At 56.2% G+C, this 18,781-nt stretch overlaps 1 long non-coding RNA gene across 3 annotated transcripts; it reads right to left on the reverse strand.

Moving 5' to 3' along the window:
* Nucleotides 1-15,226: 15,226 nt before the first annotated feature.
* Nucleotides 15,227-18,762, reverse strand: LOC144314841 (uncharacterized). 3 transcript variants are annotated; one of them, XR_013380702.1, is made up of 2 exons: nt 18,601-18,762; nt 15,227-17,313 (listed from the first exon to the last, which is right to left on the reverse strand). It is a non-coding gene; the product is annotated as an uncharacterized LOC144314841 (long non-coding RNA). The 3 variants fall into 3 exon arrangements; XR_013380704.1 differs by lacking the exon at nt 18,601-18,762 and adding an exon at nt 17,750-17,867; XR_013380703.1 differs by lacking the exon at nt 18,601-18,762 and adding an exon at nt 17,727-17,855.
* Nucleotides 18,763-18,781: the final 19 nt, after the last annotated feature.

Genomic DNA, 18,781 nt, shown 5'->3' on the forward strand with positions numbered 1-18,781 from the left:
TGTACATCTGTTTCCATATTAGTCATCTGTAGTCAAGCTCTGGGCTTCTCCATCTCCTTCTCTGCCTCTCCATCGCCTGGACCGGCCCCTGGCAGGACACTGGTATCCAACAAATGTTTGCTGGTGAACAGATGGATGGATGGATGGATGGATGGATGGATGGATGGATGGATGTGGTTGCTTACTTATGACCCCCAAAACAGGCCTGGTTAGTTCTCAGGGATCATGCCTTTAAGCTGCTCCTGACCCAGGCTTCCTGAGGAGGCGGGGAGAGGCAGGCAGGCAAGGAGGAGAGGGGTGACCAGCTCCAATCCTGCCCTTGGCCATGGTCAAGGGACCTCGCCTCTGTGGGTCTCACTCTCCCACCTGAAACATGAAAGATTTGAGCTAGATGATCGGTGGGATGGGGGGAGTCCTCCCAACTATACGTGTAGGAGGCTGTAAATAAATCCGGAAGAGCCAGTCACAAGAGGTCGCATATTGTATGATTCCCTTCATATGAAATATCTGTAACAGGCAAGTGGACAGAAGCAAAAGCGGATCAGTAGTTGCCAGGGCTGGGGTGCTGGAGGGGCAGGGGCAGGGCTGGGGAGCTGGAGGCAGGGCAGGGGCGATAACTGAATGCTATAATTTCTTTCTGGAGAGATGGAATGTCCTAAAGTTTATTATGGTGATGGTTTCACAACCTCGTGAATATACTAAAACCCACTGAGTTGTTACAAAAACAACAACAACAAAAAGCAAGTCTGATTTAACGTGTTCCGCCACAGGGGCCGTGAGAACCGTGCCCGTGAGAACCTGCTTCGTTCTCTAGCCAGTGGGGCTTTTGGAGGCAGGAAGAGGTCAGGCTTGAGGGCGGGCTTCCTGGACTCTGCACCCAGAGCCCTGGCCACTGGGCCACGATTTCCAGACTAACGTTTGTCTGGCTCCCGACTTCCTTGACAACAGCCACCATCCCCCGGAGCTTCATTTTCGAGACTCACTGGCGGTTCTCCGTGGCGGGGACTGTGCCTCCTGCTCGGCCAGGGTCACTCCAGCTTCTCGCCGGGTGGGCCAGGCCCGCATCCGCGTGCTACCTGCCCTCGGGAGGTGCTCTGCCCTGGGCCCGGACCTGTAGCTGGTCCTTCAACCACACGAGGGGAAATCCCATGACAGAGAGGGAAACCGGGGCACGGCGAAGCCATGTGACTTGCCCTGGTTCACAGGCACGGGGAGGGGGTGGCTGAGCCAGGGCTGGAACCCAGCAGCCTGAGCCCCAAGTCTGTCCTCTTAACCTTGACACCTGCTGCTCCTCGGGTGGCAAGTGACAGCCAAGGAGCTGGAGGGGCTGCCTGCCTGACCTTGGGGTTTGAGTGCAAGTGTCGGGGGGCGACGCTTTTTGATTTTCGCTGGGTTCTCACCCCAGGGGACAATATCAGCTGCTGTAGCACAAGGGAGCAGACGCCCGGGTCCTGCCACCTGAGTTGCCCTGTGGCCCGGGCATGGGGACCACGGTCACTGCCACAGTGAAGAATGACCCTTGGCGGGGCACCGGTATCAGCCCAGGTGAGTCTCACAGTGGTCCAGCAGGGAAACTGAGGCTTACAGAGTATGAGGTGCCCGGGCTGGGGATCAGATCCAGGCCCCTCCCACTGCAAAAGCCACCCTCCTCCCTTAGGCTCTCTCTGCACCCACCACCTGCTGGCTCACGAGCTCTGGGCATTTGGCACATCATCCTCTCTCCAACCTTGTCTTGTCGGCGACAGCACGGAGATAATGATACCTCCCTGGCAGGGCTGTTCCGAAGACTGAACGGGAAGAGTACGATAGGATACGGGACGTCATATGGTGTCGTGTGCAGTATGCAATATAACATAATACACATTTTATATCATACAATAAATTCCAATATAATTAGATTTGATGTAATATCAACATGTATTTGATAATAATATGTTATAATATGTATAACTCCTTCCCCTAGAACATAATAGAAAGAGATAGAATATATGACGCGCTTCTAGAATATAAACCTCACGACACTGGATCAAATCTCCAGCACCCCTAAAATAGAACCCAGCAAATAGTAGGCACTCAGATGAGATGTCCTGAAGAAACAAGAGGATGAGCCCGTGGAAAGGAGTCGGCATACAGTAGGTGCCAAGTCATGGCAGCTATCGCCTTTGTCCGAACTAAACCTGGGGGTGCCTGGCTGGCTCAGTTGGGAGAGCATGAGGCTCTTGATCTCGAGGTCAAGGGTTCAAGCCCCACGTTGGGTGTAAAAAAAAATAGTAAGCCTGCTCCCCACCCACCCCAACCGCATGATCAACGCCCACGGCCTACCTGGGAAGAGCTCGGTACAGGTAACAGGGTTCCTGACCCCGGCACAATTCTGACAGAGACGTCATTGTCAGCCCTGGGGGCAGACACCTGCCAGCTCCTTCCTCTGCATCCCCCGCACCCATCCTCCTGGGTGTCCCATCTCCAAGGATGCCGGCACACCAGCTCTGTGGGATGTGGGGCATGAGGTCTGTAGTTGTTACGATGACATAAAACAGGGTAACAGGTGTGCAGCCCTGCGTCGGGGCTTAACCCTTCACTAGAGAGCCACTCAGTACCAACGGGCCTCCCCCTGCAGGCCCCAACCCCCAAGCTCGAAGGCCCTAAGCCCCCTCTGTGGAGCCCCGCAGGCGAGAGCTGCAAGAGGGTTGGGGCAACCAAGGATGTGAATTCCTGGAAGCCCAAGCAGACGCTGTGGGTCCCCAGAGTCCCGCAAAGCTGTCCCTCCAGCTGAGGGAGTCACCACGTTCCGGGAGTTGGTGGCCCAGCTGGCTCTCGAGTAGACAGTGTTCCAGCTTCAGGGACAAGACCCAGGAGCCTGGGAGGAGGGGACGAGCAGACCGGGGAAGGGAGCAGGGGAAGGGGAGGATCTGCGCGGGAGTGGGGCTTGGCTCGCAGGAAAACTCGATTTTGTGCAAATCTGGGTCTGAAATGAAATGAGCCTTTGGGGATGGAATTTAATATTGTCTTGGAGTCTTTGTCTTCATTTAGGGTGATGGGATTGCATTTCTCTTGGCTTCTCCCTTTGTCCCGGTTACATTTATTTTGGATTTATTCACTTATGAGTCTGGCAACAAGAAGTTGAAATGAGTAAATGTACTTTTTTTTTCTCAAGCTACATTAATTTCACTGTGAGATTTATTCTGCCCACTGTTCTTTTTACGGTTACTGGCGAGCTGCGGAGGCCCACCTGGGGGCTGCAACCAGACAGGTGTGGCTCAGAGGTAGGACTGCCGTTCAGGCCAGCCTGGAGCCCGGCAATTTTCAGCTGAGTGAGTCCGGGAGCTGGGGACAGCATTTGCCCTGTGGGGGTGCGGTGGGGGTGAAGCGGGAAGTCTCCCCGGGACAGGCATTGTCCTCCCATGCCTGTCACGGGCCAGTGCATATCAGGTGCTCTGGGTTGTAAGGTGTCCCCTTAAAAGGTATGTGGAAGTCCTAACCCCCAGTCCTTGTGGGTATGACGTTCATTGGAAATAGGGTCTTTGCAAATGTGATCATATTAGGACCAGGACGTTTAGGGTGGCCCTCAACCAGCATGGCTAGTGTCCTTATAAGAAGAGGGACGTTGGACGTGGGGCACGCAGAGAGGATGCCAAGTGGCAGCAGAGCAGAGACCGGAGTGGGGTGTCTGGGAGCCAAGGAGCGCCAAGGACCGACGGCTACCCCAAAGCTCGGAAGGGGCAGGGAAGGATTCTATCCCGGGCCTCGGAGGCCACACGACAGCCCCGGACGCTTTGATTGTGGACTTCTAGCCTCGGGAACGAGGAGGGAATCCAGTGCCCAAGTGGCGAGAGCGCTTGTAAGTGTGTGAGGCAGACTGAGTGAACAACCTGAGCCATCAGGAGGCTGGGTTCGGGCACACACGAGACCCTGGGGATGTCAGCGATCCGGGGAGTGAGCCAACGGGACGGGGCGTGGGGGTGGGGGAAGGGTTTAGGCGAGTCCAGCGGGGTGGCCTCCCCGCCCATGTGGACCTTTGTCCAAATCGGCCCATGTAACCTCCCGTCGCCCCGGAAGTTGGGGTGCTGGACGTCGGGCCAGGTAAGGACCTTCCCTTGGGTGACTGAGCGGCGGGGCAGGGGTGCGGGCCTCACCAGGACTCAGGGTCCCGGGGGTCCCGGAGCTTACAGACGGAAACACCATCGTGTTCCAGGCAACAAAGAGCAGAAATCAATGCAACACCGTCTGGGTCCGGTGCTGTGTTGTCATTCCCCGGAGGCTGGGCTCCCGGGCCCGTGTGCCCGGTGCTCGGTGACCTCACCCAGATGCTTCTACAACTGCACAGGGGAGCTCACACTCCTCACGCGGGGCACACGCTGGCTTCAGCCAAACTGCCGGCCCGACGACGGGGCTTCTTTCCTACTGGATGCACAGGTAACTTCACTGAGTTGATCAAATCAGCAAGCGGCTTCTGGGGATGTGGATGCAGCCCCCCCTCCCGCCCCCCGTGGCATGTTGTCTGCAGCTCCACCCTGGGTCTTCACCGTCCCACCCCACCCCAGACGCTCAGCTCCCGTCCCCCCGTCGGCCTGAAGCCCACCTGCTGCTGCGGAGCCGGGCGCCTGCTGGGGCCTGTCCCTGTCTTGTCCCACCTCTGCACGCTGGCCTCCCACCCAGAAGCCCTTCTCACCTCCCGCACACCCGGATCCCACACCCCTGCCCCTTACGAGTGTGTGTCCCTCGGTGTCCATTCTCCTGCACCTGCGGGGCTCCTGCCCTCAGGTGAGACCAGAAGAGCGATGGTAGGAAGGGAACGTTTACTGTACGCTTGCTCGAGGCCAGCCACTGCTATCACCGCACCTAGATCGTCGTGTGTAATCCTCGGCAAACCCAGATGTAGCTGCCCACTTACAGATGAAGAAACTGAGGCACGGACATGAAGTAAAGTGCCCGATGTCACAGAGCCGGGGGCAAGGGGTCGAGCCAAGATTCGAGCACAGAACTGAGGCAGGAGCCGAACTGCCTTATACGCTGGCCTCTCTGGGGATCCCCTTCATGGTCCCCCTGGCACTCGGAGGTGGGGGGCTCCCCGCTCCGTCCCCTGCCACCCTCCCCGGGCACCTTGGGTGTCTGTGATGTGCCTCACATTGCAGACATTAACTGCGTGTGTGACAGCAAATTGCCAACTGGCCGTGAGTTCCTCGGGGACAAGGACTAGGTCTGATTCGTCGCTGGACCCCAACACGTCTGACATGTTGTTGGGGCTCACATTTCATGGTGGTGGCGAATCCCCTCATGGTCCCTGGCCCTGGGCCACCACATACCAGCCAGAGAGGGCCTGGGGCTGGCTCTTCGGACAGCCGGCAGCGGAAAAGCCAGCCCACCCAGCTTAAGAAACCTGGAGGTCGACAGGCTCAGACAGCTGGGCGGTCCAGCGTGGCTGGATTTGGGGTTCGGCGTGGCCTCTGGGCTCTGCTCACCCCTCTTGCGTTTCCTACAGACACGAAGGCTCAAAGTTTGCCTCCTCTTGGGTTCAAGTCCTTAAAAAAGAACGGTTTCTATCACAGGCCCAGGCCTGCCTCTCACTAGACCACTGGGGTCATGTGCCTGGGGCAGAAACAACGTCATTGAGGGTGAGATGCAGCATCGATGGGCTCGCTGTCCCGCCCCAGGGCTCCTTAGGAGGGAGTGAGCCGGTGACTTTGCTGGCAGAGAACCTGAGTCCTCATCTCAAACTGGGCTGTCCCTTTGCGCCCTGAGCCCTGTGACTCACCTGGGCATGGAGCTCTGGTTTACGAATCAAAGGCCACGGTCCTCCAGGTGTCGGCGAGGGGCTGGCTGGGCTCTGGGGAAAATCACATTTGGGTTTTGACCTGCGCTCACCTGTTTGCAGTCTGCAGTGTAAGAGAAGCTTGAGTAGAGAATTGATATGACCAGAGGGTGACATTCTCTTCCTCTCTCTGCCCCACTGAGGTTTCTTGTCCAGGGGGGACAAGGCGAAACAGGCCTGGACCAGCTGGGAGGCCAGCCTTTTACGTCTCACTTTCTCTTGCCACTTCCAGGAAGCCTTTCCTGAGAACTGCATGCAGAGCATGAATAGCCTAGAGAAGGCATTTATATGAACCTTCAGGCCCTACAGGGCAGTGTAATGTAGTGACCGGGGACAGAGACTTCAGAGCTGGGTTCAAATCCCAGTTCCTTCCCTTACTAGCTTATGTAACCTCCTCTGGGTCCATTTCCTCCTCTGTAAACTGGGAACCAAAGAGTATCAACCTCACAGGGCTGTGGTGAGGATTAAGTCAGTTAAAACACGTAACATGCTTAGAACATGTTGGGTATGCGCTAAGTGCCATGTCCACGTTAGCCAATATTGTTACTACAATCAATACTGGGCTGGCCCGGAGACAAAGGTCCTTTGCAAACAGCCACGGGCCTCTCTGATGAAATGTGACAGGGGGAGGGTGTCAGGCGCTGCATCGGGTTCATGAACTCACACAGCTATCCGAACGAGCACGTCTGACCTCACTTCCATTCACATAAATATGAGCTCACGTTTTCTTGCATGAACAAAATAGGAGAGCATTGCCTGAAAAGCTATGAAGGTCTTCGGCTGTGTTAATAAAAGCCAAACGTTGAGACCGAGCTCTGAGTTTTTTCCTCTTCTGCACTCTCATCAGATCGTACCTTGGGTATTTTTCAAATTCCGATTTACGTTTTAGGGTAGAGTGTCTGAGAACAAAGGGAAAGCGGGTCTGTAAAGGGTTGTGGTCACATGCAGGGAATTGGAAATACTTCCCCAGGCCAAGAGGGGACGTGGCCATCACGCTCACGATGTATCTGAAGGACTCCAGTTTTTCTAGAAGGTGTGATGTCTGGTCTCTGAGTCCTCAGCAGGCACAACTTAACCAAAGGAATAATGCTGAGTTGACAGTGGGCTTATTTGTCACATGCAGGAGAGTTTCAGACATTGCAGCTGGGTGATAATGGGACGGGCTACCTTTGGAGGTGGTGGAGGCTTGGTCAAATGAGGTGTGCATGCAAAGCTGGAGGGCCACAAGATCGGAGCGCTCGGGAGCTGGGGTGTAAATGGGCTTCATTTCGTGTGCCAATCCGGTCAACTGGTGGTGAGCACCCTGCACACTAGATTCAAAGATTGGACTTGGAGGTAAAGTCTAACTCAGCAGGAAAGAGTCCCCTTATTGATTGGTGATGTCCACAATGGACACAGGAAGGGTAGGTGGTGCCCTGGGCTTTTTAGATTTCTGATCCTGAAGTTGGAATAGCATTGGGCGGGAGGTTGGGCTCTATAACCTACATGGTCATGGAAAGCCTATGGTTCTGTGATTGCATCTTACTGCACCTTACAGAGCAAGTCAAGTTAGAACGAACAGTTCTGGTAGATGAGATGGATGAAGGTCAGAGAGGTTACTTTTGCTCTAAAGTCACGGTGCCCAAATAAATAAATAAATAAATAAATAAAGTCAGGGTGCCAAGCCAGCCACACCAACGGAGAGTCTCCTGCCTGGCCAACCCCACACCCTAGATGCATTCTCGAGCCTGGAATTTCCAGCAGCAAGTGGAACTTGAACCAACCCTGGAAGTCTGAGCACCAGGTCTGTAGGCTGGGGCTTTGGAGTCAAGCAACCCTGGGCTTCTATCCTGGCACTGCCACGTATGTGCTGGAGGGCCCTGGGTAAGTCACTGTGCCTCTCGAGCCAAGAAATGGGTGACGGCGCAAGCAAAATCATGCCTGCCTTCAAAGTTTATCAGGATTTCAGGTCAAGATGGGATGGCAGCGATCGGGTTTACCTGCCTGCACAAAACCACAGCATAAACCAGACCAAATATACTAAACAATGGTTTTTAAGACATGGGCCGCCAGCCAGTGAAAGAGTTTGATCCCCGAGAAACAAGAGGCACACATGGCAGGCCCTGTAACTGCCGTCAAAGATTTTCCAGACTCCAGGTCCGGTAAAGATTTCCTAACAACATCAATAACGTAGTCTGTTAAAGAACAAATTGAAAAATTGGGACTTCATCAGAATGGCAGACTCATGTTCTTTGAGAGGTACCATTACGGGGATGAAAAGGCAAGACAAAGGCTGAGAAAAAAATATCCACAGATCGTACATCTGCTAAAAAGACGTATCTGGAATATATGAAGAATTCTCAAAACGCGGCGGGAAGAAAATAAACAACCCAATTAAAAAGGGGCAAAGGATTTGAGCAGACATTTCACCGAAGAAGATGTAGGGATGGCAAATGAGCACACAGGAAGACGCTCAACATTATTAGACACAGGGCGTGCCAATTAGGGCCGCAGAGAGGCCAACGGACTTGTTAGCATGGCGGAGAACGAGGCGGGCCATACTGGGCACTGCGAAGATGTGGGGCGATGGGAAATCACGCACACAGCCGGTGGGAACGTGAATCGGTGCACACGCGGCAGACGGGGTTGGCGGTTTCTTAAATTAAACATGCACCCACCACATGATCCAGCCACTCCAAGAGCAAAGAAAGCAAGCATCCGTACTCGGGCGTTTTACACACGTGTGCACGGCAGCTCGGCTCGCCAACTGTCAAAAACCAGAAAAGATCCAAGGTCCATCAACAGGTGAATGGGTAAACGTCCTGCAGAACAGCCACAAGACGGACCAGGAGCCGTCCGCGCAAAGCAGGGAGTGCTGATACGCGACACAAGGTGGTCCATTTGTGAAACGATCACGCTGAGGGAGAGAAGCCACACGAGACGTAGCGCATACCGGACGGCTCCGTTTGTCTAATATATACGCTAGAAAATGCAAACTAATCCATGGTGGCAGAAAAGCAGATCAGTGATTGCCTGGAAATGGCAGGGAGAGCGAGGAGGGGGAAATTAATTATGAAGGGGCGCAAGGAAACTTCTGGAGAGTGATGTATATATTCATTATGTTGATTGTGGCGGCGGCTTTACAGATGCATCCACACATCAAAATACATCCAGTGGATCACTTTAAAGATGTGCAGCTTCTTGCGTGTAAATTATGATTCAATAAAACAATTACAAAAGGAGGGGAAACGAATTTTATTCAGATTATTAAATGATGTAATACCCAGTGGCTCCCATTCATCTCTGTGGTGTTTGGTGGGACTTTTACTACAAAGGGTGGAGGGCGGGGCTCACACCTGTGCCCCGAACTGGCGCCATCCACCCCCTCAAACACTGACCAGGGCCAGACCAGCCCCTTCCCGTCATCCTTCCGCTCCCACCCCGCAGCATGCTGGCACATAGTTCCCCACCTGAGCGCTGGTGGGGGGGAGGGGGAGCAGGTGGTTGGGGGGAGGGGAAGAGGGGCTCACCTGCATCACGGTGATTGAAAGGCCGCCCTCAGCCTGTGCCTGACTCTCATGGCAAAGTCCCCCCGGGGCCAGGTGGCCTGCTCTCCCCACCCCCTCCCCCAGGCAGCTGCTGATCTTGAGGCTTGCTCTGCCCAGCATCCCCAGTTATTCCCCTGAAAAGCCTGCTGACGACTCATGTCACCCAGATAGGATGCCCGCTGGCCACCAACTGCTCCTCAGAGTACGGGCATCTCTGAGCCCAGATGGGTGGGTGGGTGGGGTTCATGGAGCAAGTTTAAGTGTGAGAGCAAGAGCTTTAAAGCCAGAGACCAAATCTGGACCCTGGTGGTGCTGACTCTTCCCAGAGAGTTACACAACCTCTCTGACCCTCAGTGCCCCAGGGGGTAAAATGTACTCCTTGGAGGGTCACCGTGAAGATGAAATATTAATAATAGCTGTGGAAGGACAGGATGGGTCCATGTTCAAGGACAGATAATAGACTGAAAGTCATCCACATCAAATCCCCAAAACCTGTGATATAACCTTACTTGGAAAAAGGGTCTTGCAGACCAGATTATCTTAAAGGGTCTGAAGATGAGGAGATAATCTGGAGGGCCCAGGTGGGCCCTAAATCCAGTGACAGGTGTCCTTCAGAAAAAAGCTGAGGGAGATTGAGACCAAGACAAGTTGCCGTGAGGCCGGGAGCAGAGGCTGGAGCGCTGGCTGCACCGGAGCTGGAGGAGGCAAGGATCGGATCTCCCCCGGAGCTTCTGGAAGGAGCGTGCTCTCGCCCACGTCTTGATTTTGGACTTCTGGCTTCCAGAACTAGGAGGAAATGAACGTCTGTGGTTTTCAGCCACCCAGGTTGCGGTAACTGGGCTACAGAAGCCACAGGAAAGTAACACAGGTGCTTTGGGACAAAACAAATCCGAGCTTCATTCAGTGCCAGGCCATCAGAGCCGGGCTCCCCAGGGGCCCCTCACTCAGCACGACGGACGTGTCAGGCCAGGTCATTCTCTGTTGCTGTACTGAGGGTAAGTCGAACCGGCACATTTAACTAACCTGATGGAAGGGCGCCTGGGTGGCTCAGTCGGTTAGGAGTCTGCCTTCTGCTCAGGTCATGATCCCAGGGTCCTGGGATCAGCCGGGTGTCGGGTTCCCTGCTCTCTGTGGAGTCTGCTTCTCTCTCTCTCTCTCTCTCTCCCTCTCATCAAAAATAAAATCTTAAAAAAAATATAAATAACCTGACGTAAGCTTGTCACATGTTATGCATTCAACAAATGGCTGGGGTTTTTTAAGTTATTAATCATTTATGCATTGGTACTATTTTTAGCACAATCTTAATTAGCAATGATAAACACTTAACACAATGCCTGGCACAGATTAGGGCCAAAATAAGATAGAAATGGTGGTGATAAAATAGAGTGACATATGGAAAGTTCTTAGCATGGGGCCTGGCCCACAGAAGATGATCAAACAAACAAACAAAAAAGATGATCAAACAGTATTTGCTTCAGTCCTTCTTCTCCAAAGCCACAGAGGGAGTTAGAAACTTTTGGATGAGAGCCCAGGTCTCCTGTCTCATAGTCTAGAATAATCTGTTTTGCTGTGTCATTCACTGAGCCCCCACCCACCCTCTGTACTAGACAGGCTCTGACAGGGATCATGTTGCATAACAAACAGCACAGGCTCTCGCTGACTTACAATCGTAGTCATTTATTCTCATGCTCCTGGGGGCTGGCTGAGCTGTGGCTTGGCTGGTCTAGGCTGGACCCGGCAGGGCTACTGCATTCTGGCTACATGATGGGCTCAGATCTGTCTCCTGGGTGGTCATTCTGGAGCCTACCCTGATTGGGCAATGGCCACCCTGAGCATCTCTTGCTCGTGTCAGGTCAGAGGAACACAAGAAATCCAGCCACTAATGCGTGCATATTTAGGGCCTCTGCTCAGGTCACACCTGCCAACTTTGCCTCAGTCAAAGCAAGTCGCATGGTTAAAGCAAGCCACATGGTCAAGCTCCACATGGGTAGATGGGACGCTCTAGGACAGTGGGAAGAAAGAAGGGGAGAGAATGTCTGCTGAACAGTACTCCAAAGTCTCCCACCCTCTTCCAGGAAGGACCTGCATTAAAACACCAGGGACTTGGAGAAAGGAAGCAACGTGGCTGGAGAGAGGAACCAGCCAGTGCAGGCATGGACTGGGCTACGGCTCCTGCAAAGAGCAGAGAGGAGGGGGGAGGGGGCCGAGAGCAGAGAGCGACGGGTGGCGGGGGCGGGGGGGTAGTGGATGAAAGTCCGAGCTTTGGAAATAGCCCTGGGGATGCCAGCAACTTGGGTCCGGACACACTGGCTGTCCCCTTCCTCTGGTCTCTTTTCTGCAGCCTCCCCTGCCATCTTCCAGTCCGGGACCACAGATGCTCACTCCACCTGCAACTCCTATCAATATCTAATTAAGTCTAATTGGGCAACAGGAAAGGACAGAGGCAGAAAATGCGGCCAAAATAATAAATAGGGTCTAGCTGCGATTGATCAACCCCTGACCACAGGCCGGGCAGGGCTCCTGAGCCAGGAGCTAAATTCCCCGGGAAATTATTCCTTTGCTGGAATTAACCCATGTGGGTCTCAGGAATCTTGAGGGAGGCTCTATGACATCACCATGTGGTGTGATGCAAGGGCCAGAGACCCGTTTGTCCCCAAACACCACCACATCTCCACCCCACCTTAGTCTGAACTGCCCCGGCCCCTAGGGCATCCCTTGGGCTCAGTCTCACCCTCTGTAGGTGGGCTGTGGGACTGCAACGCCTCATCTCGCCTCCACCCCATTGGAGTAAAAAGAGCCCTTTATAGTTTGCAGTTTTCCCCTATCTACAGTCTCAGATTCCTCAGTAAAATCTACCAGATGTACGTCACATTCATACTATGCATCAGATGCCTTGAGGGGCACTGAGGTGCCACCGTGAACAAGAAAGACACAAACCTCGTCTACGCACTCAGATCTGACGGTTTAGTGCACAGACGTTAAAACGGGCAACACGTTCTGTGGCCACCGCTAGGCCGGGATGCACAGGCGGCCCTGGGAACACAAAGATGGGCCACTGGTCATCAGAGCGAGCTTCCTGGAGGAGGTGACATCTAGTGGAGACCGTGGTCTGGACTGGGTGTTGGCCGGATGAAGGGATTAGGGCAGGGGCAAGGACAGCGGGGTCAGGAGCTAGTCCAGGGAGAAGAGGTGGTTGTGCTTGCAGTCCCTGGGGCCCAGTAGGCCAAGTGCCCGGCCCAGGGCCTAGTGCGCACGGTGGGAACTCAGGAGGCATCAGCTCTCTGTAGCTTTACGTCTATACCTATTATCCGGATTCCCAACTGCTCTGAGTCATTCGGGACAGGAACTCGTGAGGAAACCAGAGCTCAGAGCAAGTGGAAGCTGCCTATGGTCAGGGGGTGGGCTAGTGGGGGGTCTGGCCTCCCCCAGAGAGGCCACGTCAAGGGGAGCCCAGGGATTGATCGCAGGGGTCAGGGGATTCTGGGCAACAGCCTTGGCTCTGCTAGGAAACCACCCCCTCTCCTGGCAGGCTGCTTCCCGTCCCCGGCCTTGGTGTTCCCAACTGGAACAGGGTCCCTTCGAGGCCCTGGGATCACCAGGAGCCACTGCAAATGAGGACGATTTTCAGGCTGCTGTGAAGAAGCGAGCTCGATCCTTGTTCCCTCCCAGCCACGTAGCTGCGTGATGGACATTTCCTCCGCTCCCCCCACCCCGCGTCCCCCTGATCCAGAGGAGAGGGGCAGGGCGAGGGCTCTGGAAGGCAGAGCTGTGCCATCATGCACAGGACCCTCCAAAAGCCATGTGGCCCATCCCAGCATAGTCCAATGTTACTGGGTGGCTTCACAGACTCCCTCAACCTTCTCAAGCCTCAGTTTCCCCATCTGTATTATGAAGAAAGTCATTGCTACTTCTCTTCCTCCCAAGATTCCTTGGAGGACTGGCACGGGAATGAGAGGGCCCGGTGGCCAGCCCCTCCCTAACCAACCCGGGGACCATCCGGCAAGGTCTTCCCCTAGCCTTCTGCCACCGCGGGCCTGGGTTCTGTCCCCTTGGGACTCCTCAGGGAGACACCCTACCTGTGGCTTCATGGACAGAAAATCCCTGGCCAGAGGCTGCCTTTCAAGGGCGGTGAGTCTCCCTCGAGATCTCAGCTGAGAGGTGGAGACAAGAGCCACCTGTGGTTCGCAGAGACCCTGGGGGATGGCGCTGGCCGTCTCCCTGCTGCTCCCCATGACCAAAGGCCTCACGTGTCCCCAAGTCACCACTGTGCTTGACACATCTGACCCACCTTCCAGGTGTGCTGTCCACCGGCCACCACCATCTCACCCTTGCGCACTCCTGGCAGCACGGAGGGCTCAAACAGTTCGTTCTCCCCAGCACTTCTCCATCCAGGGCACAGCAACGTGGACGGAGCAGGCCTCTGGAGGACCGGGATCGCCTCCTGCCGAAGTCATAGTAGAAACACGCAAGGCCAAGGCAGGGAGGCAGCTGGGCGCCGCTTTCCCGTCTGCCCCCCCTGGAATCTCCGCTCGCCCCGGCACCTGCCAGCTCGCGTGGTCAGGGGATGTCAATGGGGAAACAGGAAAAGGAAAAACAAAAGCTGATGGCTTTTTGATGCCTGCTGACACAGATTCACGTTACACTTACTTTTCTGTTTCCTGCGTGGAGGAATCGGTTGGATCATTTTCACCAGAGCCTGCCCTTTGTTGTTAGCTAAGGGTCAGTGGCTGTGCTGAGCTCTTCACACGCTTTATCTCATTTAATTTTCGGGGCTGCACTACAAAGTTGGTACCATTAGACACACCATTTACGGGGGAGGAAATTGAGGCACAGAAAGGTTAAGCGATTTGCCCGAGGTCACACAGCTAGAGAGGCCCGGAAATAGGCTGCCAAGCCAAGACTGACTTCAGGGTCCTTGCTCCACTGCCTCACAGCACGTGGTTCCCGCCACACGGTTCACAGCAGAGGGGAATGACTACTCATTAGAACAAACGGGGTCAGTGATTTCCCCAAAACACGCCCGGCCACAGTTCCATCTTAACTGGGCACCCCAGGCAGTTAGAAAGGGATCGGGATTAAGGTAAGCAAGTGAGGCAGGATCCTGCAGGATTAGATCTTATCTTTATTTAAAATTTTGATATTTTGCTCATCATAGGTTTTTTTTTTTGCATTAAATTTGGTATCTTAAAAGATTGCATTAAAATAGAATTTCCCTTACACTGACATTTTTTTTCCCCTTACATTGAGATTTTTGATACCCCCTGCAATTTTGCCCTGGAGGGGACCACCCCTTACTCAGGCCCTGGCGGTGAGTTACAAAGCCCCACCTTGGCATCCATGCTGGGTCAGGGGCAGGTAATATGAGCATGAATACCCAGCCCCCACCTTGAGCCCAAAGCCTGGTGGTGGGGGTGGGGGGTAAATAAGTAGATTTGTAGGGAGCAGCACCTAGTAGCTTTAAGGACACGTGTCATCAGTGCTGGGCCAGAGTCCTGCCCCTTTACCCTACTAGCTGAGGGAGCTCAGGCAAGTCACTGAACTTGCCTGGGCCTCAGCTTCCTCAGCTTTAGAATGAGATAAATGGCAGTACGTAGCTCACGTGGGGGCGGGGGGGGGGCGGGGGCTTTGTCCGCACAAAGCAGTTAGAGAACACTGAACCAAAGGACACTCTCACTGTGGGGTGGCTGGCGTAGTCATAAAGATCCTGTGAATAGTGAGTGTGAGCACCTGGCGAATCCGGAGGCGGGAGAGCTGGAGAGGGCTGGAGTCACCTGCTGGTGAGGTTGGGGGGAGGCAGGACTCCAGGTAGAGCTCCACCAAGACTTTGGTTTGGAGCAGGTGGGGAGGGCGTGGTGTACTGCAGAAAGGATATGACGACAGCCTCTCCAGATAGTTTTCTAAGTTAATTAACTTATTTTTAATTGTGGCAAAATATACATGACATGAAATGTGTCACTGTAACCATTTTTATGAGTAGTTTGGTGGCATGAAATACAGTCATACTGTTGTGCTACCATCATTGCTGTCCGTCTCCAGAGCTCTTTTCACCTTGCAAAACTGAAAGTGTGCACCCATTAAATACTAAAAGATGGAAAGAGAAACCTAAGGTTGGAGGATGGCCGGATGGATGGATGGACAACGGGTGGATGGATGGATGGGTGGACAAACGGATGGCTGAGCACAATTGGGTGGATAGAAGGATGAAGGTCAGTGCCAGCATGCAGGTGCATGGATTGAGAGATGGTTAGATGGGATACGGTCCAATCCTAGAGTAGCTCACAGCCTCCTAAGGAGAGAGACAAGTCCTCCCTAGAAAGAGGGTCCACACTGGACAAATGCCACCAGGAGGGCATGATGATGCCAGCTGAAGACAGGCAGACACCACCAGCCTTCCCAGCAGCCCTGTAACCAGGTGGTGAGTGCTGATGAGTGTCTCCTTCTCAGGTGGAGGTAAGAGGAGCTGGGCCCTCGAGACCGAGGCCATAGCCTATGCAGAGGCCAGAGACAGGAAAGCAAAGGACAGACAGGCCATTCTCATTTGAAAAGTAAAGCACTGCCAGTTATTAATCAGGTGACACCAGGTTGCCTCACCTCCCCTGAGCCTCAGTTTTCAGAACTGTGAGGGTTATGATGGCATCAGTCTCTGAGCCTGGTTGTGAGAATCGAGTAAGAACACAAAGCACGAAGCTCAAAGTTCTCAGAAAGTACCATCTCTTCTGAACTGCCCGCCCACCCTCGGGTCCCCTCCTCCTGGGGTGTGCAGGCTGCCTGCGGCCAGTCTGGGAGGGGCCCCCTGGCACCACACAGGACCGAACCCCAGGGCAGCCAAGCCAGTGACTTCCTCCTGGGACCCCCCCCACCCCCAGTGCTGATTGGCTGAGGTTCCCCCCTCGAGCCCCTTCATTATTCTCCAACATGCACCTGCCTTCACTTTATTCATGAAGATTTGCATCGATTTTGCCATAAACCGTTATGAATTCAGCTTGTGGAAAAAATAACATTGATCCTCTGCCTCGTAATTTGTCTCTGGGCTGCAGGGCCTGCTAATGGCTTTCCCAGAGATTTATGTGGGGGGGGGGTCAGGGGACATGGCTCCAGTCACCCACTCCACACCGCCACCTTTGCTCTTAGGGCTTTCTTTGGGGACCTGGTCCCTTTGGTGGAAAATGGTCTGGTTTAGTGATGCTGGACCAGAGGCCCTGCCGGCTGTCACCTGCTCACTGCAGGGGAAGGGAGGAGAGATGGAGGTGGGGGAAGGAGGAAGCCCGGAGAGCCAAGCAAGGCAGGGAAGTAACGTTCCCCGAGCGGCCTCCACACACCCTAGTGCTCCGAACTTCTCCTACCTTCTGTGAACTTTGTAAGGACAGAACCGGTGTCCTTAGCTCCATGTGTAACGAAAAACTGAGCTCGGAGAGGCTGAAGCCATGGTGAGAGCCACACACATGCAGAGGCTCCGGCCAGTGCTGCAGCCCAGATGGGGCCGAGACGCGGCTTCCTTCCTGCCCGGGCGCCTGGAGAGTCACACTGCCCCGCATCGCCTGGCACGCGGCTGCGCCCTCGCCGACAGCCTGGGCAGAGCGGGTGTCTGTCGCTTGCAGGAACCTCCTCCACCGCTCTTCCCCTCCTTGGAGACCTTGGGCAGGGCAGCCGGGAGTCGGGGAAAGGCTCCGTACCCACCGCTGCGACCTCGGCCGTTGGCCTTCATCACCCGGTCGTGCCGTAACTGCCACTGACCGAGCTCTTGCTGTGCGCCGGGCGCCACTGTCACGCTCGGTTCGACTCGCTCGCCTACACCTTAAAACAGCTCCGTGGGGCAGGCAGGACCGTTACAGATGCGGAGACGGGGCCCCAGAGACCAGTTACCTGCTCGGGGTCCCCACAGGTTGTAAGCGGCAGGATCCGGACTCAAGCTCAGGCAGGTGATGCTTCCCTCTGGGTTCTCGGTCCCGGCTCGCAGGTGCCTCTGCCTCCCGTTGCCTGGAAGGACGCAGAGGTCGTGGGAGTTGCGCGTCGGGGCAGGTGCCGCCGACTCCACCCGTGCCCCTTCACCTCCGTGCACTGTTTTCACAGACCCCCAGGTCTTTCCCTTGCACTTGGGCCCGGGGACGATGCACGACGGGGGCCGCGGCGGGTCCCGCGGGGAGAGCAATTGCCCCCGGCTCATGGGGGCGCGGCGCGGGGCTGGCGGCCTTCGTCTGGGCGCTGCCCCGCCCGCCCCCTCGTGCTCCGCTTCCCCGCGTGCGCACGAAGAGCGAGGAGCGGCCAGGCTTGGCGGGAGGTGCCGGCCCGGGAAGCCCTGCGCCGCCAGCGGCTCTTGCCCAGGCCACGACCCGCCCGAGGAAGGGGCGCTGCGGCCCACGACCCGCGCCCTCCTTCCGTTTGCTTCGCACCGTCCGCCCACAGGTAACCGCACCCCCGGATCCCGTGCAGGTGCGCTGTCGCGGTGCAAACCCCCGCCTTGGACCTCCTAGGATCTCCCAGCCCCGGGAGGGGCGGACAGGAGGCTTGGACTCGGCTGCCATGGTCCATCCTGGAGGACGAGAGCGGCTCGGGGGTCGCGGGGGTGGGGGTGGGGGAGGGGGAGGCAGTGGGGGAGGGAAGCGAGGCGGTGGGGGAGGTAGGGGGAGAGGAGGGGAGGGACGAGGGGGGAGGAGGGGCAGTGGGGAAGAGGGGGAGGGGGAGGCGGGGTGGGGAGGCGGGCGCGGTGGGGGAGGGGAGGCGGGAGCCAGGGTGGGGGAGGGGGAGGGAGGGGCGGGGTGGAGGTGGGGGAGGGGAGGGAGGCAGTGGGGGAAGGGAGGCGAGGTGGTGGGGAGGTGGGTGGCGGGGTGAGGGAGGGGAGGCGGGGAAGGGGAGGCAGGGGCGAGGGTGGGGGAGGGGGGAGGGGCGGTGGAGGAGGGGAGGGATGTCAGGGGGGTGAGGGTGGGGGAGGAGGGGCGGTGGGGAAGAGGGGGAGGCGGGCGCGGTTGGGGAGGGGTAGGAAGGGGCGGTGGGGGAGGAGAGGCGATGGGGGAGGAGTGGGGGAGGCAGGGGCGAGGGTGGAGGTGGGGGAGGGGGAAGGGAGGGCGGGAGGGGAGTGGGTGGGGGAGGGTCGGCGGCTTGAAGCAACCCACTTTGGAGGGATGGCTGGCAACGGGCCGCGTGGTGACCAGGTCCCCCCTCCCCTTTCCCCCTCCCCCCTTCCCGCCCCTCCCCCCGGCTCCCTTGTCTTCACGCCACGCCCCCCCCCCCCCCCCCCCTCGACCACAGGCCGAGCTCACCGCACACCCCGCTCCGGGGCCAGAGTGCGCTGCGGTCGAGACGCAGCCTGGGCTGCTGCGCCAACAGGAGCTGACGGCGTCGCGGTCCCGCGTGACGGTGGGTCCCGGCCGATAAGGAAGCGTCACGCCGCCGTCCGCACGTGGCCGAGCGTCGGCACCAGCAGGCAGGGCCCAGAGCGGAAGTGGAG

Source organism: Canis aureus, chromosome 5, assembly GCF_053574225.1.
Source record: "Canis aureus isolate CA01 chromosome 5, VMU_Caureus_v.1.0, whole genome shotgun sequence".
NCBI classification, from domain to species: domain Eukaryota; kingdom Metazoa; phylum Chordata; class Mammalia; order Carnivora; family Canidae; genus Canis; species Canis aureus.